At 64.0% G+C, this 20227-nt stretch overlaps 55 pseudogenes; all 55 read right to left on the reverse strand.

Moving 5' to 3' along the window:
- Positions 1–114: 114 nt before the first annotated feature.
- LOC140682862 (5S ribosomal RNA) lies at positions 115–232 on the reverse strand (annotated as a pseudogene).
- Positions 233–482: 250 nt separating this feature from the next.
- LOC140682864 (5S ribosomal RNA) lies at positions 483–600 on the reverse strand (annotated as a pseudogene).
- A 252-nt stretch (positions 601–852) lies between these two features.
- LOC140682865 (5S ribosomal RNA) lies at positions 853–970 on the reverse strand (annotated as a pseudogene).
- A 252-nt stretch (positions 971–1222) lies between these two features.
- LOC140682866 (5S ribosomal RNA) lies at positions 1223–1340 on the reverse strand (annotated as a pseudogene).
- Positions 1341–1592: 252 nt separating this feature from the next.
- Positions 1593–1710, reverse strand: LOC140682867 (5S ribosomal RNA; annotated as a pseudogene).
- Positions 1711–1960: 250 nt separating this feature from the next.
- On the reverse strand, positions 1961–2078 carry LOC140682868 (5S ribosomal RNA; annotated as a pseudogene).
- Positions 2079–2328: 250 nt separating this feature from the next.
- LOC140682869 (5S ribosomal RNA) lies at positions 2329–2446 on the reverse strand (annotated as a pseudogene).
- Positions 2447–2698: 252 nt separating this feature from the next.
- Positions 2699–2816, reverse strand: LOC140682870 (5S ribosomal RNA; annotated as a pseudogene).
- Positions 2817–3068: 252 nt separating this feature from the next.
- LOC140682871 (5S ribosomal RNA) lies at positions 3069–3186 on the reverse strand (annotated as a pseudogene).
- Positions 3187–3436: 250 nt separating this feature from the next.
- Positions 3437–3554, reverse strand: LOC140683099 (5S ribosomal RNA; annotated as a pseudogene).
- Positions 3555–3804: 250 nt separating this feature from the next.
- Positions 3805–3922, reverse strand: LOC140683100 (5S ribosomal RNA; annotated as a pseudogene).
- A 250-nt stretch (positions 3923–4172) lies between these two features.
- On the reverse strand, positions 4173–4290 carry LOC140682872 (5S ribosomal RNA; annotated as a pseudogene).
- Positions 4291–4542: 252 nt separating this feature from the next.
- On the reverse strand, positions 4543–4660 carry LOC140682873 (5S ribosomal RNA; annotated as a pseudogene).
- Positions 4661–4912: 252 nt separating this feature from the next.
- LOC140682875 (5S ribosomal RNA) lies at positions 4913–5030 on the reverse strand (annotated as a pseudogene).
- A 250-nt stretch (positions 5031–5280) lies between these two features.
- Positions 5281–5398, reverse strand: LOC140682876 (5S ribosomal RNA; annotated as a pseudogene).
- A 252-nt stretch (positions 5399–5650) lies between these two features.
- LOC140682877 (5S ribosomal RNA) lies at positions 5651–5768 on the reverse strand (annotated as a pseudogene).
- A 250-nt stretch (positions 5769–6018) lies between these two features.
- LOC140682878 (5S ribosomal RNA) lies at positions 6019–6136 on the reverse strand (annotated as a pseudogene).
- Positions 6137–6386: 250 nt separating this feature from the next.
- On the reverse strand, positions 6387–6504 carry LOC140682879 (5S ribosomal RNA; annotated as a pseudogene).
- Positions 6505–6756: 252 nt separating this feature from the next.
- LOC140682880 (5S ribosomal RNA) lies at positions 6757–6874 on the reverse strand (annotated as a pseudogene).
- A 250-nt stretch (positions 6875–7124) lies between these two features.
- LOC140682881 (5S ribosomal RNA) lies at positions 7125–7242 on the reverse strand (annotated as a pseudogene).
- A 252-nt stretch (positions 7243–7494) lies between these two features.
- Positions 7495–7612, reverse strand: LOC140682882 (5S ribosomal RNA; annotated as a pseudogene).
- A 250-nt stretch (positions 7613–7862) lies between these two features.
- LOC140682883 (5S ribosomal RNA) lies at positions 7863–7980 on the reverse strand (annotated as a pseudogene).
- A 252-nt stretch (positions 7981–8232) lies between these two features.
- LOC140682884 (5S ribosomal RNA) lies at positions 8233–8350 on the reverse strand (annotated as a pseudogene).
- A 252-nt stretch (positions 8351–8602) lies between these two features.
- LOC140682886 (5S ribosomal RNA) lies at positions 8603–8720 on the reverse strand (annotated as a pseudogene).
- Positions 8721–8970: 250 nt separating this feature from the next.
- LOC140682887 (5S ribosomal RNA) lies at positions 8971–9088 on the reverse strand (annotated as a pseudogene).
- Positions 9089–9340: 252 nt separating this feature from the next.
- Positions 9341–9458, reverse strand: LOC140682888 (5S ribosomal RNA; annotated as a pseudogene).
- A 250-nt stretch (positions 9459–9708) lies between these two features.
- LOC140682889 (5S ribosomal RNA) lies at positions 9709–9826 on the reverse strand (annotated as a pseudogene).
- A 250-nt stretch (positions 9827–10076) lies between these two features.
- On the reverse strand, positions 10077–10194 carry LOC140683046 (5S ribosomal RNA; annotated as a pseudogene).
- A 250-nt stretch (positions 10195–10444) lies between these two features.
- LOC140682890 (5S ribosomal RNA) lies at positions 10445–10562 on the reverse strand (annotated as a pseudogene).
- A 252-nt stretch (positions 10563–10814) lies between these two features.
- Positions 10815–10932, reverse strand: LOC140682891 (5S ribosomal RNA; annotated as a pseudogene).
- Positions 10933–11182: 250 nt separating this feature from the next.
- Positions 11183–11300, reverse strand: LOC140682892 (5S ribosomal RNA; annotated as a pseudogene).
- Positions 11301–11552: 252 nt separating this feature from the next.
- LOC140682893 (5S ribosomal RNA) lies at positions 11553–11670 on the reverse strand (annotated as a pseudogene).
- A 252-nt stretch (positions 11671–11922) lies between these two features.
- Positions 11923–12040, reverse strand: LOC140682894 (5S ribosomal RNA; annotated as a pseudogene).
- Positions 12041–12290: 250 nt separating this feature from the next.
- LOC140682895 (5S ribosomal RNA) lies at positions 12291–12408 on the reverse strand (annotated as a pseudogene).
- Positions 12409–12660: 252 nt separating this feature from the next.
- LOC140682897 (5S ribosomal RNA) lies at positions 12661–12778 on the reverse strand (annotated as a pseudogene).
- Positions 12779–13028: 250 nt separating this feature from the next.
- Positions 13029–13146, reverse strand: LOC140682898 (5S ribosomal RNA; annotated as a pseudogene).
- A 250-nt stretch (positions 13147–13396) lies between these two features.
- On the reverse strand, positions 13397–13514 carry LOC140683093 (5S ribosomal RNA; annotated as a pseudogene).
- A 250-nt stretch (positions 13515–13764) lies between these two features.
- LOC140682899 (5S ribosomal RNA) lies at positions 13765–13882 on the reverse strand (annotated as a pseudogene).
- Positions 13883–14134: 252 nt separating this feature from the next.
- On the reverse strand, positions 14135–14252 carry LOC140682900 (5S ribosomal RNA; annotated as a pseudogene).
- A 250-nt stretch (positions 14253–14502) lies between these two features.
- LOC140682901 (5S ribosomal RNA) lies at positions 14503–14620 on the reverse strand (annotated as a pseudogene).
- A 252-nt stretch (positions 14621–14872) lies between these two features.
- LOC140682902 (5S ribosomal RNA) lies at positions 14873–14990 on the reverse strand (annotated as a pseudogene).
- A 252-nt stretch (positions 14991–15242) lies between these two features.
- Positions 15243–15360, reverse strand: LOC140682903 (5S ribosomal RNA; annotated as a pseudogene).
- A 252-nt stretch (positions 15361–15612) lies between these two features.
- On the reverse strand, positions 15613–15730 carry LOC140682904 (5S ribosomal RNA; annotated as a pseudogene).
- A 252-nt stretch (positions 15731–15982) lies between these two features.
- On the reverse strand, positions 15983–16100 carry LOC140682905 (5S ribosomal RNA; annotated as a pseudogene).
- Positions 16101–16350: 250 nt separating this feature from the next.
- Positions 16351–16468, reverse strand: LOC140682906 (5S ribosomal RNA; annotated as a pseudogene).
- A 252-nt stretch (positions 16469–16720) lies between these two features.
- Positions 16721–16838, reverse strand: LOC140682908 (5S ribosomal RNA; annotated as a pseudogene).
- Positions 16839–17090: 252 nt separating this feature from the next.
- Positions 17091–17208, reverse strand: LOC140682909 (5S ribosomal RNA; annotated as a pseudogene).
- A 250-nt stretch (positions 17209–17458) lies between these two features.
- On the reverse strand, positions 17459–17576 carry LOC140682910 (5S ribosomal RNA; annotated as a pseudogene).
- Positions 17577–17826: 250 nt separating this feature from the next.
- On the reverse strand, positions 17827–17944 carry LOC140682911 (5S ribosomal RNA; annotated as a pseudogene).
- Positions 17945–18196: 252 nt separating this feature from the next.
- Positions 18197–18314, reverse strand: LOC140682912 (5S ribosomal RNA; annotated as a pseudogene).
- A 250-nt stretch (positions 18315–18564) lies between these two features.
- Positions 18565–18682, reverse strand: LOC140683083 (5S ribosomal RNA; annotated as a pseudogene).
- A 252-nt stretch (positions 18683–18934) lies between these two features.
- LOC140682913 (5S ribosomal RNA) lies at positions 18935–19052 on the reverse strand (annotated as a pseudogene).
- Positions 19053–19302: 250 nt separating this feature from the next.
- Positions 19303–19420, reverse strand: LOC140682914 (5S ribosomal RNA; annotated as a pseudogene).
- A 250-nt stretch (positions 19421–19670) lies between these two features.
- On the reverse strand, positions 19671–19788 carry LOC140682915 (5S ribosomal RNA; annotated as a pseudogene).
- A 252-nt stretch (positions 19789–20040) lies between these two features.
- LOC140682916 (5S ribosomal RNA) lies at positions 20041–20158 on the reverse strand (annotated as a pseudogene).
- Positions 20159–20227: the final 69 nt, after the last annotated feature.

The raw sequence follows: 20227 nt of genomic DNA on the forward strand, positions 1-20227 counted from the left end.
TGCACACACACACACAAGGGATAGAAAAAAAGCAAGGCCTACCTGCCTCTTCCCTCCTGCCCCCCACCTCGACTGCCCAAGGAAAAGCACGCGCCCCCCTCAGGAGGAAAAAGTAGCCTACAGCACCCGGTATTCCCAGGCGGTCTCCCATCCAAGTACTAACCGGGCCCGACCCTGCTTAGCTTCCGAGATCAGGCGAGACCGGCCGCTCTCAGGGCGGCAGGCCGTAGGCACCCGGCGGCCCCTCGGCGGCGGCCTTCAACCCACCACACCACGCTCCGGGAAGAAGCTCAGAACCCCACAGGGGCTTGACAAGCCCAACAGGGCCACCCCTGCCCACAAGGGGATCTAGAGACAGACCCCAGCCCAGTGCACACACACACAAGGGATAGAAAAAAAGCAAGGCCTACCTGCCTCTTCCCTCCTGCCCCCCACCTCGACTGCCCAAGGAAAAGCACGCGCCCCCCTCAGGAGGAAAAAGTAGCCTACAGCACCCGGTATTCCCAGGCGGTCTCCCATCCAAGTACTAACCGGGCCCGACCCTGCTTAGCTTCCGAGATCAGGCGAGACCGGCCGCTCTCAGGGCGGCAGGCCGTAGGCACCCGGCGGCCCCTCGGCGGCGGCCTTCAACCCACCACACCACGCTCCGGGAAGAAGCTCAGAACCCCACAGGGGCTTGACAAGCCCAACAGGGCCACCCCTGCCCACAAGGGGATCTAGAGACAGACCCCAGCCCAGTGCACACACACACACAAGGGATAGAAAAAAAGCAAGGCCTACCTGCCTCTTCCCTCCTGCCCCCCACCTCGACTGCCCAAGGAAAAGCACGCGCCCCCCTCAGGAGGAAAAAGTAGCCTACAGCACCCGGTATTCCCAGGCGGTCTCCCATCCAAGTACTAACCGGGCCCGACCCTGCTTAGCTTCCGAGATCAGGCGAGACCGGCCGCTCTCAGGGCGGCAGGCCGTAGGCACCCGGCGGCCCCTCGGCGGCGGCCTTCAACCCACCACACCACGCTCCGGGAAGAAGCTCAGAACCCCACAGGGGCTTGACAAGCCCAACAGGGCCACCCCTGCCCACAAGGGGATCTAGAGACAGACCCCAGCCCAGTGCACACACACACACAAGGGATAGAAAAAAAGCAAGGCCTACCTGCCTCTTCCCTCCTGCCCCCCACCTCGACTGCCCAAGGAAAAGCACGCGCCCCCCTCAGGAGGAAAAAGTAGCCTACAGCACCCGGTATTCCCAGGCGGTCTCCCATCCAAGTACTAACCGGGCCCGACCCTGCTTAGCTTCCGAGATCAGGCGAGACCGGCCGCTCTCAGGGCGGCAGGCCGTAGGCACCCGGCGGCCCCTCGGCGGCGGCCTTCAACCCACCACACCACGCTCCGGGAAGAAGCTCAGAACCCCACAGGGGCTTGACAAGCCCAACAGGGCCACCCCTGCCCACAAGGGGATCTAGAGACAGACCCCAGCCCAGTGCACACACACACACAAGGGATAGAAAAAAAGCAAGGCCTACCTGCCTCTTCCCTCCTGCCCCCCACCTCGACTGCCCAAGGAAAAGCACGCGCCCCCCTCAGGAGGAAAAAGTAGCCTACAGCACCCGGTATTCCCAGGCGGTCTCCCATCCAAGTACTAACCGGGCCCGACCCTGCTTAGCTTCCGAGATCAGGCGAGACCGGCCGCTCTCAGGGCGGCAGGCCGTAGGCACCCGGCGGCCCCTCGGCGGCGGCCTTCAACCCACCACACCACGCTCCAGGAAGAAGCTCAGAACCCCACAGGGGCTTGACAAGCCCAACAGGGCCACCCCTGCCCACAAGGGGATCTAGAGACAGACCCCAGCCCAGTGCACACACACACAAGGGATAGAAAAAAAGCAAGGCCTACCTGCCTCTTCCCTCCTGCCCCCCACCTCGACTGCCCAAGGAAAAGCACGCGCCCCCCTCAGGAGGAAAAAGTAGCCTACAGCACCCGGTATTCCCAGGCGGTCTCCCATCCAAGTACTAACCGGGCCCGACCCTGCTTAGCTTCCGAGATCAGGCGAGACCGGCCGCTCTCAGGGCGGCAGGCCGTAGGCACCCGGCGGCCCCTCGGCGGCGGCCTTCAACCCACCACACCACGCTCCGGGAAGAAGCTCAGAACCCCACAGGGGCTTGACAAGCCCAACAGGGCCACCCCTGCCCACAAGGGGATCTAGAGACAGACCCCAGCCCAGTGCACACACACACAAGGGATAGAAAAAAAGCAAGGCCTACCTGCCTCTTCCCTCCTGCCCCCCACCTCAACTGCCCAAGGAAAAGCACGCGCCCCCCTCAGGAGGAAAAAGTAGCCTACAGCACCCGGTATTCCCAGGCGGTCTCCCATCCAAGTACTAACCGGGCCCGACCCTGCTTAGCTTCCGAGATCAGGCGAGACCGGCCGCTCTCAGGGCGGCAGGCCGTAGGCACCCGGCGGCCCCTCGGCGGCGGCCTTCAACCCACCACACCACGCTCCGGGAAGAAGCTCAGAACCCCACAGGGGCTTGACAAGCCCAACAGGGCCACCCCTGCCCACAAGGGGATCTAGAGACAGACCCCAGCCCAGTGCACACACACACACAAGGGATAGAAAAAAAGCAAGGCCTACCTGCCTCTTCCCTCCTGCCCCCCACCTCGACTGCCCAAGGAAAAGCACGCGCCCCCCTCAGGAGGAAAAAGTAGCCTACAGCACCCGGTATTCCCAGGCGGTCTCCCATCCAAGTACTAACCGGGCCCGACCCTGCTTAGCTTCCGAGATCAGGCGAGACCGGCCGCTCTCAGGGCGGCAGGCCGTAGGCACCCGGCGGCCCCTCGGCGGCGGCCTTCAACCCACCACACCACGCTCCGGGAAGAAGCTCAGAACCCCACAGGGGCTTGACAAGCCCAACAGGGCCACCCCTGCCCACAAGGGGATCTAGAGACAGACCCCAGCCCAGTGCACACACACACACAAGGGATAGAAAAAAAGCAAGGCCTACCTGCCTCTTCCCTCCTGCCCCCCACCTCGACTGCCCAAGGAAAAGCACGCGCCCCCCTCAGGAGGAAAAAGTAGCCTACAGCACCCGGTATTCCCAGGCGGTCTCCCATCCAAGTACTAACCGGGCCCGACCCTGCTTAGCTTCCGAGATCAGGCGAGACCGGCCGCTCTCAGGGCGGCAGGCCGTAGGCACCCGGCGGCCCCTCGGCGGCGGCCTTAAACCCACCACACCACGCTCCGGGAAGAAGCTCAGAACCCCACAGGGGCTTGACAAGCCCAACAGGGCCACCCCTGCCCACAAGGGGATCTAGAGACAGACCCCAGCCCAGTGCACACACACACAAGGGATAGAAAAAAAGCAAGGCCTACCTGCCTCTTCCCTCCTGCCCCCCACCTCGACTGCCCAAGGAAAAGCACGCGCCCCCCTCAGGAGGAAAAAGTAGCCTACAGCACCCGGTATTCCCAGGCGGTCACCCATCCAAGTACTAACCGGGCCCGACCCTGCTTAGCTTCCGAGATCAGGCGAGACCGGCCGCTCTCAGGGCGGCAGGCCGTAGGCACCCGGCGGCCCCTCGGCGGCGGCCTTCAACCCACCACACCACGCTCCGGGAAGAAGCTCAGAACCCCACAGGGGCTTGACAAGCCCAACAGGGCCACCCCTGCCCACAAGGGGATCTAGAGACAGACCCCAGCCCAGTGCACACACACACAAGGGATAGAAAAAAAGCAAGGCCTACCTGCCTCTTCCCTCCTGCCCCCCACCTCGACTGCCCAAGGAAAAGCACGCGCCCCCCTCAGGAGGAAAAAGTAGCCTACAGCACCCGGTATTCCCAGGCGGTCACCCATCCAAGTACTAACCGGGCCCGACCCTGCTTAGCTTCCGAGATCAGGCGAGACCGGCCGCTCTCAGGGCGGCAGGCCGTAGGCACCCGGCGGCCCCTCGGCGGCGGCCTTCAACCCACCACACCACGCTCCAGGAAGAAGCTCAGAACCCCACAGGGGCTTGACAAGCCCAACAGGGCCACCCCTGCCCACAAGGGGATCTAGAGACAGACCCCAGCCCAGTGCACACACACACAAGGGATAGAAAAAAAGCAAGGCCTACCTGCCTCTTCCCTCCTGCCCCCCACCTCGACTGCCCAAGGAAAAGCACGCGCCCCCCTCAGGAGGAAAAAGTAGCCTACAGCACCCGGTATTCCCAGGCGGTCTCCCATCCAAGTACTAACCGGGCCCGACCCTGCTTAGCTTCCGAGATCAGGCGAGACCGGCCGCTCTCAGGGCGGCAGGCCGTAGGCACCCGGCGGCCCCTCGGCGGCGGCCTTCAACCCACCACACCACGCTCCGGGAAGAAGCTCAGAACCCCACAGGGGCTTGACAAGCCCAACAGGGCCACCCCTGCCCACAAGGGGATCTAGAGACAGACCCCAGCCCAGTGCACACACACACACAAGGGATAGAAAAAAAGCAAGGCCTACCTGCCTCTTCCCTCCTGCCCCCCACCTCGACTGCCCAAGGAAAAGCACGCGCCCCCCTCAGGAGGAAAAAGTAGCCTACAGCACCCGGTATTCCCAGGCGGTCTCCCATCCAAGTACTAACCGGGCCCGACCCTGCTTAGCTTCCGAGATCAGGCGAGACCGGCCGCTCTCAGGGCGGCAGGCCGTAGGCACCCGGCGGCCCCTCGGCGGCGGCCTTCAACCCACCACACCACGCTCCGGGAAGAAGCTCAGAACCCCACAGGGGCTTGACAAGCCCAACAGGGCCACCCCTGCCCACAAGGGGATCTAGAGACAGACCCCAGCCCAGTGCACACACACACACTAGGGATAGAAAAAAAGCAAGGCCTACCTGCCTCTTCCCTCCTGCCCCCCACCTCGACTGCCCAAGGAAAAGCACGCGCCCCCCTCAGGAGGAAAAAGTAGCCTACAGCACCCGGTATTCCCAGGCGGTCTCCCATCCAAGTACTAACCGGGCCCGACCCTGCTTAGCTTCCGAGATCAGGCGAGACCGGCCGCTCTCAGGGCGGCAGGCCGTAGGCACCCGGCGGCCCCTCGGCGGCGGCCTTCAACCCACCACACCACGCTCCGGGAAGAAGCTCAGAACCCCACAGGGGCTTGACAAGCCCAACAGGGCCACCCCTGCCCACAAGGGGATCTAGAGACAGACCCCAGCCCAGTGCACACACACACAAGGGATAGAAAAAAAGCAAGGCCTACCTGCCTCTTCCCTCCTGCCCCCCACCTCGACTGCCCAAGGAAAAGCACGCGCCCCCCTCAGGAGGAAAAAGTAGCCTACAGCACCCGGTATTCCCAGGCGGTCTCCCATCCAAGTACTAACCGGGCCCGACCCTGCTTAGCTTCCGAGATCAGGCGAGACCGGCCGCTCTCAGGGCGGCAGGCCGTAGGCACCCGGCGGCCCCTCGGCGGCGGCCTTCAACCCACCACACCACGCTCCGGGAAGAAGCTCAGAACCCCAGAGGGGCTTGACAAGCCCAACAGGGCCACCCCTGCCCACAAGGGGATCTAGAGACAGACCCCAGCCCAGTGCACACACACACACAAGGGATAGAAAAAAAGCAAGGCCTACCTGCCTCTTCCCTCCTGCCCCCCACCTCGACTGCCCAAGGAAAAGCACGCGCCCCCCTCAGGAGGAAAAAGTAGCCTACAGCACCCGGTATTCCCAGGCGGTCTCCCATCCAAGTACTAACCGGGCCCGACCCTGCTTAGCTTCCGAGATCAGGCGAGACCGGCCGCTCTCAGGGCGGCAGGCCGTAGGCACCCGGCGGCCCCTCGGCGGCGGCCTTCAACCCACCACACCACGCTCCAGGAAGAAGCTCAGAACCCCACAGGGGCTTGACAAGCCCAACAGGGCCACCCCTGCCCACAAGGGGATCTAGAGACAGACCCCAGCCCAGTGCACACACACACAAGGGATAGAAAAAAAGCAAGGCCTACCTGCCTCTTCCCTCCTGCCCCCCACCTCGACTGCCCAAGGAAAAGCACGCGCCCCCCTCAGGAGGAAAAAGTAGCCTACAGCACCCGGTATTCCCAGGCGGTCTCCCATCCAAGTACTAACCGGGCCCGACCCTGCTTAGCTTCCGAGATCAGGCGAGACCGGCCGCTCTCAGGGCGGCAGGCCGTAGGCACCCGGCGGCCCCTCGGCGGCGGCCTTCAACCCACCACACCACGCTCCGGGAAGAAGCTCAGAACCCCACAGGGGCTTGACAAGCCCAACAGGGCCACCCCTGCCCACAAGGGGATCTAGAGACAGACCCCAGCCCAGTGCACACACACACAAGGGATAGAAAAAAAGCAAGGCCTACCTGCCTCTTCCCTCCTGCCCCCCACCTCGACTGCCCAAGGAAAAGCACGCGCCCCCCTCAGGAGGAAAAAGTAGCCTACAGCACCCGGTATTCCCAGGCGGTCTCCCATCCAAGTACTAACCGGGCCCGACCCTGCTTAGCTTCCGAGATCAGGCGAGACCGGCCGCTCTCAGGGCGGCAGGCCGTAGGCACCCGGCGGCCCCTCGGCGGCGGCCTTCAACCCACCACACCACGCTCCGGGAAGAAGCTCAGAACCCCACAGGGGCTTGACAAGCCCAACAGGGCCACCCCTGCCCACAAGGGGATCTAGAGACAGACCCCAGCCCAGTGCACACACACACACAAGGGATAGAAAAAAAGCAAGGCCTACCTGCCTCTTCCCTCCTGCCCCCCACCTCGACTGCCCAAGGAAAAGCACGCGCCCCCCTCAGGAGGAAAAAGTAGCCTACAGCACCCGGTATTCCCAGGCGGTCTCCCATCCAAGTACTAACCGGGCCCGACCCTGCTTAGCTTCCGAGATCAGGCGAGACCGGCCGCTCTCAGGGCGGCAGGCCGTAGGCACCCGGCGGCCCCTCGGCGGCGGCCTTCAACCCACCACACCACGCTCCGGGAAGAAGCTCAGAACCCCACAGGGGCTTGACAAGCCCAACAGGGCCACCCCTGCCCACAAGGGGATCTAGAGACAGACCCCAGCCCAGTGCACACACACACAAGGGATAGAAAAAAAGCAAGGCCTACCTGCCTCTTCCCTCCTGCCCCCCACCTCGACTGCCCAAGGAAAAGCACGCGCCCCCCTCAGGAGGAAAAAGTAGCCTACAGCACCCGGTATTCCCAGGCGGTCTCCCATCCAAGTACTAACCGGGCCCGACCCTGCTTAGCTTCCGAGATCAGGCGAGACCGGCCGCTCTCAGGGCGGCAGGCCGTAGGCACCCGGCGGCCCCTCGGCGGCGGCCTTCAACCCACCACACCACGCTCCGGGAAGAAGCTGAGAACCCCACAGGGGCTTGACAAGCCCAACAGGGCCACCCCTGCCCACAAGGGGATCTAGAGACAGACCCCAGCCCAGTGCACACACACACACAAGGGATAGAAAAAAAGCAAGGCCTACCTGCCTCTTCCCTCCTGCCCCCCACCTCGACTGCCCAAGGAAAAGCACGCGCCCCCCTCAGGAGGAAAAAGTAGCCTACAGCACCCGGTATTCCCAGGCGGTCTCCCATCCAAGTACTAACCGGGCCCGACCCTGCTTAGCTTCCGAGATCAGGCGAGACCGGCCGCTCTCAGGGCGGCAGGCCGTAGGCACCCGGCGGCCCCTCGGCGGCGGCCTTCAACCCACCACACCACGCTCCGGGAAGAAGCTCAGAACCCCACAGGGGCTTGACAAGCCCAACAGGGCCACCCCTGCCCACAAGGGGATCTAGAGACAGACCCCAGCCCAGTGCACACACACACAAGGAATAGAAAAAAAGCAAGGCCTACCTGCCTCTTCCCTCCTGCCCCCCACCTCGACTGCCCAAGGAAAAGCACGCGCCCCCCTCAGGAGGAAAAAGTAGCCTACAGCACCCGGTATTCCCAGGCGGTCTCCCATCCAAGTACTAACCGGGCCCGACCCTGCTTAGCTTCCGAGATCAGGCGAGACCGGCCGCTCTCAGGGCGGCAGGCCGTAGGCACCCGGCGGCCCCTCGGCGGCGGCCTTCAACCCACCACACCACGCTCCGGGAAGAAGCTCAGAACCCCACAGGGGCTTGACAAGCCCAACAGGGCCACCCCTGCCCACAAGGGGATCTAGAGACAGACCCCAGCCCAGTGCACACACACACACAAGGGATAGAAAAAAAGCAAGGCCTACCTGCCTCTTCCCTCCTGCCCCCCACCTCGACTGCCCAAGGAAAAGCACGCGCCCCCCTCAGGAGGAAAAAGTAGCCTACAGCACCCGGTATTCCCAGGCGGTCTCCCATCCAAGTACTAACCGGGCCCGACCCTGCTTAGCTTCCGAGATCAGGCGAGACCGGCCGCTCTCAGGGCGGCAGGCCGTAGGCACCCGGCGGCCCCTCGGCGGCGGCCTTCAACCCACCACACCACGCTCCGGGAAGAAGCTCAGAACCCCACAGGGGCTTGACAAGCCCAACAGGGCCACCCCTGCCCACAAGGGGATCTAGAGACAGACCCCAGCCCAGTGCACACACACACACAAGGGATAGAAAAAAAGCAAGGCCTACCTGCCTCTTCCCTCCTGCCCCCCACCTCGACTGCCCAAGGAAAAGCACGCGCCCCCCTCAGGAGGAAAAAGTAGCCTACAGCACCCGGTATTCCCAGGCGGTCTCCCATCCAAGTACTAACCGGGCCCGACCCTGCTTAGCTTCCGAGATCAGGCGAGACCGGCCGCTCTCAGGGCGGCAGGCCGTAGGCACCCGGCGGCCCCTCGGCGGCGGCCTTAAACCCACCACACCACGCTCCGGGAAGAAGCTCAGAACCCCACAGGGGCTTGACAAGCCCAACAGGGCCACCCCTGCCCACAAGGGGATCTAGAGACAGACCCCAGCCCAGTGCACACACACACAAGGGATAGAAAAAAAGCAAGGCCTACCTGCCTCTTCCCTCCTGCCCCCCACCTCGACTGCCCAAGGAAAAGCACGCGCCCCCCTCAGGAGGAAAAAGTAGCCTACAGCACCCGGTATTCCCAGGCGGTCTCCCATCCAAGTACTAACCGGGCCCGACCCTGCTTAGCTTCCGAGATCAGGCGAGACCGGCCGCTCTCAGGGCGGCAGGCCGTAGGCACCCGGCGGCCCCTCGGCGGCGGCCTTCAACCCACCACACCACGCTCCGGGAAGAAGCTCAGAACCCCACAGGGGCTTGACAAGCCCAACAGGGCCACCCCTGCCCACAAGGGGATCTAGAGACAGACCCCAGCCCAGTGCACACACACACACAAGGGATAGAAAAAAAGCAAGGCCTACCTGCCTCTTCCCTCCTGCCCCCCACCTCGACTGCCCAAGGAAAAGCACGCGCCCCCCTCAGGAGGAAAAAGTAGCCTACAGCACCCGGTATTCCCAGGCGGTCTCCCATCCAAGTACTAACCGGGCCCGACCCTGCTTAGCTTCCGAGATCAGGCGAGACCGGCCGCTCTCAGGGCGGCAGGCCGTAGGCACCCGGCGGCCCCTCGGCGGCGGCCTTAAACCCACCACACCACGCTCCGGGAAGAAGCTCAGAACCCCACAGGGGCTTGACAAGCCCAACAGGGCCACCCCTGCCCACAAGGGGATCTAGAGACAGACCCCAGCCCAGTGCACACACACACAAGGGATAGAAAAAAAGCAAGGCCTACCTGCCTCTTCCCTCCTGCCCCCCACCTCGACTGCCCAAGGAAAAGCACGCGCCCCCCTCAGGAGGAAAAAGTAGCCTACAGCACCCGGTATTCCCAGGCGGTCTCCCATCCAAGTACTAACCGGGCCCGACCCTGCTTAGCTTCCGAGATCAGGCGAGACCGGCCGCTCTCAGGGCGGCAGGCCGTAGGCACCCGGCGGCCCCTCGGCGGCGGCCTTCAACCCACCACACCACGCTCCGGGAAGAAGCTCAGAACCCCACAGGGGCTTGACAAGCCCAACAGGGCCACCCCTGCCCACAAGGGGATCTAGAGACAGACCCCAGCCCAGTGCACACACACACAAGGGATAGAAAAAAAGCAAGGCCTACCTGCCTCTTCCCTCCTGCCCCCCACCTCGACTGCCCAAGGAAAAGCACGCGCCCCCCTCAGGAGGAAAAAGTAGCCTACAGCACCCGGTATTCCCAGGCGGTCTCCCATCCAAGTACTAACCGGGCCCGACCCTGCTTAGCTTCCGAGATCAGGTGAGACCGGCCGCTCTCAGGGCGGCAGGCCGTAGGCACCCGGCGGCCCCTCGGCGGCGGCCTTCAACCCACCACACCACGCTCCGGGAAGAAGCTCAGAACCCCACAGGGGCTTGACAAGCCCAACAGGGCCACCCCTGCCCACAAGGGGATCTAGAGACAGACCCCAGCCCAGTGCACACACACACAAGGGATAGAAAAAAAGCAAGGCCTACCTGCCTCTTCCCTCCTGCCCCCCACCTCGACTGCCCAAGGAAAAGCACGCGCCCCCCTCAGGAGGAAAAAGTAGCCTACAGCACCCGGTATTCCCAGGCGGTCTCCCATCCAAGTACTAACCGGGCCCGACCCTGCTTAGCTTCCGAGATCAGGCGAGACCGGCCGCTCTCAGGGCGGCAGGCCGTAGGCACCCGGCGGCCCCTCGGCGGCGGCCTTCAACCCACCACACCACGCTCCGGGAAGAAGCTCAGAACCCCACAGGGGCTTGACAAGCCCAACAGGGCCACCCCTGCCCACAAGGGGATCTAGAGACAGACCCCAGCCCAGTGCACACACACACACAAGGGATAGAAAAAAAGCAAGGCCTACCTGCCTCTTCCCTCCTGCCCCCCACCTCGACTGCCCAAGGAAAAGCACGCGCCCCCCTCAGGAGGAAAAAGTAGCCTACAGCACCCGGTATTCCCAGGCGGTCTCCCATCCAAGTACTAACCGGGCCCGACCCTGCTTAGCTTCCGAGATCAGGCGAGACCGGCCGCTCTCAGGGCGGCAGGCCGTAGGCACCCGGCGGCCCCTCGGCGGCGGCCTTCAACCCACCACACCACGCTCCGGGAAGAAGCTCAGAACCCCACAGGGGCTTGACAAGCCCAACAGGGCCACCCCTGCCCACAAGGGGATCTAGAGACAGACCCCAGCCCAGTGCACACACACACAAGGGATAGAAAAAAAGCAAGGCCTACCTGCCTCTTCCCTCCTGCCCCCCACCTCGACTGCCCAAGGAAAAGCACGCGCCCCCCTCAGGAGGAAAAAGTAGCCTACAGCACCCGGTATTCCCAGGCGGTCTCCCATCCAAGTACTAACCGGGCCCGACCCTGCTTAGCTTCCGAGATCAGGCGAGACCGGCCGCTCTCAGGGCGGCAGGCCGTAGGCACCCGGCGGCCCCTCGGCGGCGGCCTTCAACCCACCACACCACGCTCCGGGAAGAAGCTCAGAACCCCACAGGGGCTTGACAAGCCCAACAGGGCCACCCCTGCCCACAAGGGGATCTAGAGACAGACCCCAGCCCAGTGCACACACACACACAAGGGATAGAAAAAAAGCAAGGCCTACCTGCCTCTTCCCTCCTGCCCCCCACCTCGACTGCCCAAGGAAAAGCACGCGCCCCCCTCAGGAGGAAAAAGTAGCCTACAGCACCCGGTATTCCCAGGCGGTCTCCCATCCAAGTACTAACCGGGCCCGACCCTGCTTAGCTTCCGAGATCAGGCGAGACCGGCCGCTCTCAGGGCGGCAGGCCGTAGGCACCCGGCGGCCCCTCGGCGGCGGCCTTCAACCCACCACACCACGCTCCGGGAAGAAGCTCAGAACCCCACAGGGGCTTGACAAGCCCAACAGGGCCACCCCTGCCCACAAGGGGATCTAGAGACAGACCCCAGCCCAGTGCACACACACACACAAGGGATAGAAAAAAAGCAAGGCCTACCTGCCTCTTCCCTCCTGCCCCCCACCTCGACTGCCCAAGGAAAAGCACGCGCCCCCCTCAGGAGGAAAAAGTAGCCTACAGCACCCGGTATTCCCAGGCGGTCTCCCATCCAAGTACTAACCGGGCCCGACCCTGCTTAGCTTCCGAGATCAGGCGAGACCGGCCGCTCTCAGGGCGGCAGGCCGTAGGCACCCGGCGGCCCCTCGGCGGCGGCCTTAAACCCACCACACCACGCTCCGGGAAGAAGCTCAGAACCCCACAGGGGCTTGACAAGCCCAACAGGGCCACCCCTGCCCACAAGGGGATCTAGAGACAGACCCCAGCCCAGTGCACACACACACAAGGGATAGAAAAAAAGCAAGGCCTACCTGCCTCTTCCCTCCTGCCCCCCACCTCGACTGCCCAAGGAAAAGCACGCGCCCCCCTCAGGAGGAAAAAGTAGCCTACAGCACCCGGTATTCCCAGGCGGTCTCCCATCCAAGTACTAACCGGGCCCGACCCTGCTTAGCTTCCGAGATCAGGCGAGACCGGCCGCTCTCAGGGCGGCAGGCCGTAGGCACCCGGCGGCCCCTCGGCGGCGGCCTTCAACCCACCACACCACGCTCCGGGAAGAAGCTCAGAACCCCACAGGGGCTTGACAAGCCCAACAGGGCCACCCCTGCCCACAAGGGGATCTAGAGACAGACCCCAGCCCAGTGCACACACACACACAAGGGATAGAAAAAAAGCAAGGCCTACCTGCCTCTTCCCTCCTGCCCCCCACCTCGACTGCCCAAGGAAAAGCACGCGCCCCCCTCAGGAGGAAAAAGTAGCCTACAGCACCCGGTATTCCCAGGCGGTCTCCCATCCAAGTACTAACCGGGCCCGACCCTGCTTAGCTTCCGAGATCAGGCGAGACCGGCCGCTCTCAGGGCGGCAGGCCGTAGGCACCCGGCGGCCCCTCGGCGGCGGCCTTAAACCCACCACACCACGCTCCGGGAAGAAGCTCAGAACCCCACAGGGGCTTGACAAGCCCAACAGGGCCACCCCTGCCCACAAGGGGATCTAGAGACAGACCCCAGCCCAGTGCACACACACACAAGGGATAGAAAAAAAGCAAGGCCTACCTGCCTCTTCCCTCCTGCCCCCCACCTCGACTGCCCAAGGAAAAGCACGCGCCCCCCTCAGGAGGAAAAAGTAGCCTACAGCACCCGGTATTCCCAGGCGGTCTCCCATCCAAGTACTAACCGGGCCCGACCCTGCTTAGCTTCCGAGATCAGGCGAGACCGGCCGCTCTCAGGGCGGCAGGCCGTAGGCACCCGGCGGCCCCTCGGCGGCGGCCTTCAACCCACCACACCACGCTCCGGGAAGAAGCTCAGAACCCCACAGGGGCTTGACAAGCCCAACAGGGCCACCCCTGCCCACAAGGGGATCTAGAGACAGACCCCAGCCCAGTGCACACACACACAAGGGATAGAAAAAAAGCAAGGCCTACCTGCCTCTTCCCTCCTGCCCCCCACCTCGACTGCCCAAGGAAAAGCACGCGCCCCCCTCAGGAGGAAAAAGTAGCCTACAGCACCCGGTATTCCCAGGCGGTCTCCCATCCAAGTACTAACCGGGCCCGACCCTGCTTAGCTTCCGAGATCAGGTGAGACCGGCCGCTCTCAGGGCGGCAGGCCGTAGGCACCCGGCGGCCCCTCGGCGGCGGCCTTCAACCCACCACACCACGCTCCGGGAAGAAGCTCAGAACCCCACAGGGGCTTGACAAGCCCAACAGGGCCACCCCTGCCCACAAGGGGATCTAGAGACAGACCCCAGCCCAGTGCACACACACACAAGGGATAGAAAAAAAGCAAGGCCTACCTGCCTCTTCCCTCCTGCCCCCCACCTCGACTGCCCAAGGAAAAGCACGCGCCCCCCTCAGGAGGAAAAAGTAGCCTACAGCACCCGGTATTCCCAGGCGGTCTCCCATCCAAGTACTAACCGGGCCCGACCCTGCTTAGCTTCCGAGATCAGGCGAGACCGGCCGCTCTCAGGGCGGCAGGCCGTAGGCACCCGGCGGCCCCTCGGCGGCGGCCTTCAACCCACCACACCACGCTCCGGGAAGAAGCTCAGAACCCCACAGGGGCTTGACAAGCCCAACAGGGCCACCCCTGCCCACAAGGGGATCTAGAGACAGACCCCAGCCCAGTGCACACACACACACAAGGGATAGAAAAAAAGCAAGGCCTACCTGCCTCTTCCCTCCTGCCCCCCACCTCGACTGCCCAAGGAAAAGCACGCGCCCCCCTCAGGAGGAAAAAGTAGCCTACAGCACCCGGTATTCCCAGGCGGTCTCCCATCCAAGTACTAACCGGGCCCGACCCTGCTTAGCTTCCGAGATCAGGCGAGACCGGCCGCTCTCAGGGCGGCAGGCCGTAGGCACCCGGCGGCCCCTCGGCGGCGGCCTTCAACCCACCACACCACGCTCCGGGAAGAAGCTCAGAACCCCACAGGGGCTTGACAAGCCCAACAGGGCCACCCCTGCCCACAAGGGGATCTAGAGACAGACCCCAGCCCAGTGCACACACACACAAGGGATAGAAAAAAAGCAAGGCCTACCTGCCTCTTCCCTCCTGCCCCCCACCTCGACTGCCCAAGGAAAAGCACGCGCCCCCCTCAGGAGGAAAAAGTAGCCTACAGCACCCGGTATTCCCAGGCGGTCTCCCATCCAAGTACTAACCGGGCCCGACCCTGCTTAGCTTCCGAGATCAGGCGAGACCGGCCGCTCTCAGGGCGGCAGGCCGTAGGCACCCGGCGGCCCCTCGGCGGCGGCCTTCAACCCACCACACCACGCTCCGGGAAGAAGCTCAGAACCCCACAGGGGCTTGACAAGCCCAACAGGGCCACCCCTGCCCACAAGGGGATCTAGAGACAGACCCCAGCCCAGTGCACACACACACACAAGGGATAGAAAAAAAGCAAGGCCTACCTGCCTCTTCCCTCCTGCCCCCCACCTCGACTGCCCAAGGAAAAGCACGCGCCCCCCTCAGGAGGAAAAAGTAGCCTACAGCACCCGGTATTCCCAGGCGGTCTCCCATCCAAGTACTAACCGGGCCCGACCCTGCTTAGCTTCCGAGATCAGGCGAGACCGGCCGCTCTCAGGGCGGCAGGCCGTAGGCACCCGGCGGCCCCTCGGCGGCGGCCTTCAACCCACCACACCACGCTCCGGGAAGAAGCTCAGAACCCCACAGGGGCTTGACAAGCCCAACAGGGCCACCCCTGCCCACAAGGGGATCTAGAGACAGACCCCAGCCCAGTGCACACACACACACAAGGGATAGAAAAAAAGCAAGGCCTACCTGCCTCTTCCCTCCTGCCCCCCACCTCGACTGCCCAAGGAAAAGCACGCGCCCCCCTCAGGAGGAAAAAGTAGCCTACAGCACCCGGTATTCCCAGGCGGTCTCCCATCCAAGTACTAACCGGGCCCGACCCTGCTTAGCTTCCGAGATCAGGCGAGACCGGCCGCTCTCAGGGCGGCAGGCCGTAGGCACCCGGCGGCCCCTCGGCGGCGGCCTTCAACCCACCACACCACGCTCCGGGAAGAAGCTCAGAACCCCACAGGGGCTTGACAAGCCCAACAGGGCCACCCCTGCCCACAAGGGGATCTAGAGACAGACCCCAGCCCAGTGCACACACACACACAAGGGATAGAAAAAAAGCAAGGCCTACCTGCCTCTTCCCTCCTGCCCCCCACCTCGACTGCCCAAGGAAAAGCACGCGCCCCCCTCAGGAGGAAAAAGTAGCCTACAGCACCCGGTATTCCCAGGCGGTCTCCCATCCAAGTACTAACCGGGCCCGACCCTGCTTAGCTTCCGAGATCAGGCGAGACCGGCCGCTCTCAGGGCGGCAGGCCGTAGGCACCCGGCGGCCCCTCGGCGGCGGCCTTCAACCCACCACACCACGCTCCGGGAAGAAGCTCAGAACCCCACAGGGGCTTGACAAGCCCAACAGGGCCACCCCTGCCCACAAGGGGATCTAGAGACAGACCCCAGCCCAGTGCACACACACACACAAGGGATAGAAAAAAAGCAAGGCCTACCTGCCTCTTCCCTCCTGCCCCCCACCTCGACTGCCCAAGGAAAAGCACGCGCCCCCCTCAGGAGGAAAAAGTAGCCTACAGCACCCGGTATTCCCAGGCGGTCTCCCATCCAAGTACTAACCGGGCCCGACCCTGCTTAGCTTCCGAGATCAGGCGAGACCGGCCGCTCTCAGGGCGGCAGGCCGTAGGCACCCGGCGGCCCCTCGGCGGCGGCCTTCAACCCACCACACCACGCTCCGGGAAGAAGCTCAGAACCCCACAGGGGCTTGACAAGCCCAACAGGGCCACCCCTGCCCACAAGGGGATCTAGAGACAGACCCCAGCCCAGTGCACACACACACAAGGGATAGAAAAAAAGCAAGGCCTACCTGCCTCTTCCCTCCTGCCCCCCACCTCAACTGCCCAAGGAAAAGCACGCGCCCCCCTCAGGAGGAAAAAGTAGCCTACAGCACCCGGTATTCCCAGGCGGTCTCCCATCCAAGTACTAACCGGGCCCGACCCTGCTTAGCTTCCGAGATCAGGCGAGACCGGCCGCTCTCAGGGCGGCAGGCCGTAGGCACCCGGCGGCCCCTCGGCGGCGGCCTTCAACCCACCACACCACGCTCCGGGAAGAAGCTCAGAACCCCACAGGGGCTTGACAAGCCCAACAGGGCCACCCCTGCCCACAAGGGGATCTAGAGACAGACCCCAGCCCAGTGCACACACACACACAAGGGATAGAAAAAAAGCAAGGCCTACCTGCCTCTTCCCTCCTGCCCCCCACCTCGACTGCCCAAGGAAAAGCACGCGCCCCCCTCAGGAGGAAAAAGTAGCCTACAGCACCCGGTATTCCCAGGCGGTCTCCCATCCAAGTACTAACCGGGCCCGACCCTGCTTAGCTTCCGAGATCAGGCGAGACCGGCCGCTCTCAGGGCGGCAGGCCGTAGGCACCCGGCGGCCCCTCGGCGGCGGCCTTCAACCCACCACACCACGCTCCGGGAAGAAGCTCAGAACCCCACAGGGGCTTGACAAGCCCAACAGGGCCACCCCTGCCCACAAGGGGATCTAGAGACAGACCCCAGCCCAGTGCACACACACACACAAGGGATAGAAAAAAAGCAAGGCCTACCTGCCTCTTCCCTCCTGCCCCCCACCTCGACTGCCCAAGGAAAAGCACGCGCCCCCCTCAGGAGGAAAAAGTAGCCTACAGCACCCGGTATTCCCAGGCGGTCTCCCATCCAAGTACTAACCGGGCCCGACCCTGCTTAGCTTCCGAGATCAGGCGAGACCGGCCGCTCTCAGGGCGGCAGGCCGTAGGCACCCGGCGGCCCCTCGGCGGCGGCCTTCAACCCACCACACCACGCTCCGGGAAGAAGCTCAGAACCCCACAGGGGCTTGACAAGCCCAACAGGGCCACCCCTGCCCACAAGGGGATCTAGAGACAGACCCCAGCCCAGTGCACACACACACAAGGGATAGAAAAAAAGCAAGGCCTACCTGCCTCTTCCCTCCTGCCCCCCACCTCGACTGCCCAAGGAAAAGCACGCGCCCCCCTCAGGAGGAAAAAGTAGCCTACAGCACCCGGTATTCCCAGGCGGTCTCCCATCCAAGTACTAACCGGGCCCGACCCTGCTTAGCTTCCGAGATCAGGCGAGACCGGCCGCTCTCAGGGCGGCAGGCCGTAGGCACCTGCCGGCCCCTCGGCGGCGGCCTTCAACCCACCACACCACGCTCCGGGAAGAAGCTGAGAACCCCACAGGGGCTTGACAAGCCCAACAGGGCCACCCCTGCCCACAAGGGGATCTAGAGACAGACCCCAGCCCAGTGCACACACACACAAGGGATAGAAAAAAAGCAAGGCCTACCTGCCTCTTCCCTCCTGCCCCCCACCTCGACTGCCCAAGGAAAAGCACGCGCCCCCCTCAGGAGGAAAAAGTAGCCTACAGCACCCGGTATTCCCAGGCGGTCTCCCATCCAAGTACTAACCGGGCCCGACCCTGCTTAGCTTCCGAGATCAGGCGAGACCGGCCGCTCTCAGGGCGGCAGGCCGTAGGCACCCGGCGGCCCCTCGGCGGCGGCCTTCAACCCACCACACCACGCTCCGGGAAGAAGCTCAGAACCCCACAGGGGCTTGACAAGCCCAACAGGGCCACCCCTGCCCACAAGGGGATCTAGAGACAGACCCCAGCCCAGTGCACACACACACACAAGGGATAGAAAAAAAGCAAGGCCTACCTGCCTCTTCCCTCCTGCCCCCCACCTCGACTGCCCAAGGAAAAGCACGCGCCCCCCTCAGGAGGAAAAAGTAGCCTACAGCACCCGGTATTCCCAGGCGGTCTCCCATCCAAGTACTAACCGGGCCCGACCCTGCTTAGCTTCCGAGATCAGGCGAGACCGGCCGCTCTCAGGGCGGCAGGCCGTAGGCACCCGGCGGCCCCTCGGCGGCGGCCTTCAACCCACCACACCACGCTCCGGGAAGAAGCTCAGAACCCCACAGGGGCTTGACAAGCCCAACAGGGCCACCCCTGCCCACAAGGGGATCTAGAGACAGACCCCAGCCCAGTGCACACACACACAAGGAATAGAAAAAAAGCAAGGCCTACCTGCCTCTTCCCTCCTGCCCCCCACCTCGACTGCCCAAGGAAAAGCACGCGCCCCCCTCAGGAGGAAAAAGTAGCCTACAGCACCCGGTATTCCCAGGCGGTCTCCCATCCAAGTACTAACCGGGCCCGACCCTGCTTAGCTTCCGAGATCAGGCGAGACTGGCCGCTCTCAGGGCGGCAGGCCGTAGGCACCCGGCGGCCCCTCGGCGGCGGCCTTCAACCCACCACACCACGCTCCGGGAAGAAGCTCAGAACCCCACAGGGGCTTGACAAGCCCAACAGGGCCACCCCTGCCCACAAGGGGATCTAGAGACAGACCCCAGCCCAGTGCACACACACACACAAGGGATAGAAAAAAAGCAAGGCCTACCTGCCTCTTCCCTCCTGCCCCCCACCTCGACTGCCCAAGGAAAAGCACGCGCCCCCCTCAGGAGGAAAAAGTAGCCTACAGCACCCGGTATTCCCAGGCGGTCTCCCATCCAAGTACTAACCGGGCCCGACCCTGCTTAGCTTCCGAGATCAGGCGAGACCGGCCGCTCTCAGGGCGGCAGGCCGTAGGCACCCGGCGGCCCCTCGGCGGCGGCCTTCAACCCACCACACCACGCTCCGGGAAGAAGCTCAGAACCCCACAGGGGCTTGACAAGCCCAACAGGGCCACCCCTGCCCACAAGGGGATCTAGAGACAGACCCCAGCCCAGTGCACACACACACAAGGGATAGAAAAAAAGCAAGGCCTACCTGCCTCTTCCCTCCTGCCCCCCACCTCGACTGCCCAAGGAAAAGCACGCGCCCCCCTCAGGAGGAAAAAGTAGCCTACAGCACCCGGTATTCCCAGGCGGTCTCCCATCCAAGTACTAACCGGGCCCGACCCTGCTTAGCTTCCGAGATCAGGCGAGACCGGCCGCTCTCAGGGCGGCAGGCCGTAGGCACCCGGCGGCCCCTCGGCGGCGGCCTTCAACCCACCACACCACGCTCCGGGAAGAAGCTCAGAACCCCACAGGGGCTTGACAAGCCCAACAGGGCCACCCCTGCCCACAAGGGGATCTAGAGACAGACCCCAGCCCAGTGCACACACACACAAGGAATAGAAAAAAAGCAAGGCCTACCTGCCTCTTCCCTCCTGCCCCCCACCTCGACTGCCCAAGGAAAAGCACGCGCCCCCCTCAGGAGGAAAAAGTAGCCTACAGCACCCGGTATTCCCAGGCGGTCTCCCATCCAAGTACTAACCGGGCCCGACCCTGCTTAGCTTCCGAGATCAGGCGAGACCGGCCGCTCTCAGGGCGGCAGGCCGTAGGCACCCGGCGGCCCCTCGGCGGCGGCCTTCAACCCACCACACCACGCTCCGGGAAGAAGCTCAGAACCCCACAGGGGCTTGACAAGCCCAACAGGGCCACCCCTGCCCACAAGGGGATCTAGAGACAGACCCCAGCCCAGTGCACACACACACACAAGGGATAGAAAAAAAGCAAGGCCTACCTGCCTCTTCCCTCCTGCCCCCCACCTCGACTGCCCAAGGAAAAGCACGCGCCCCCCTCAGGAGGAAAAAGTAGCCTACAGCACCCGGTATTCCCAGGCGGTCTCCCATCCAAGTACTAACCGGGCCCGACCCTGCTTAGCTTCCGAGATCAGGCGAGACCGGCCGCTCTCAGGGCGGCAGGCCGTAGGCACCCGGCGGCCCCTCGGCGGCGGCCTTCAACCCACCACACCACGCTCCGGGAAGAAGCTCAGAACCCCA

This window comes from Taeniopygia guttata, chromosome 2 (assembly GCF_048771995.1).
Source record: "Taeniopygia guttata chromosome 2, bTaeGut7.mat, whole genome shotgun sequence".
Taxonomy (NCBI): Eukaryota; Metazoa; Chordata; class Aves; order Passeriformes; family Estrildidae; genus Taeniopygia; species Taeniopygia guttata.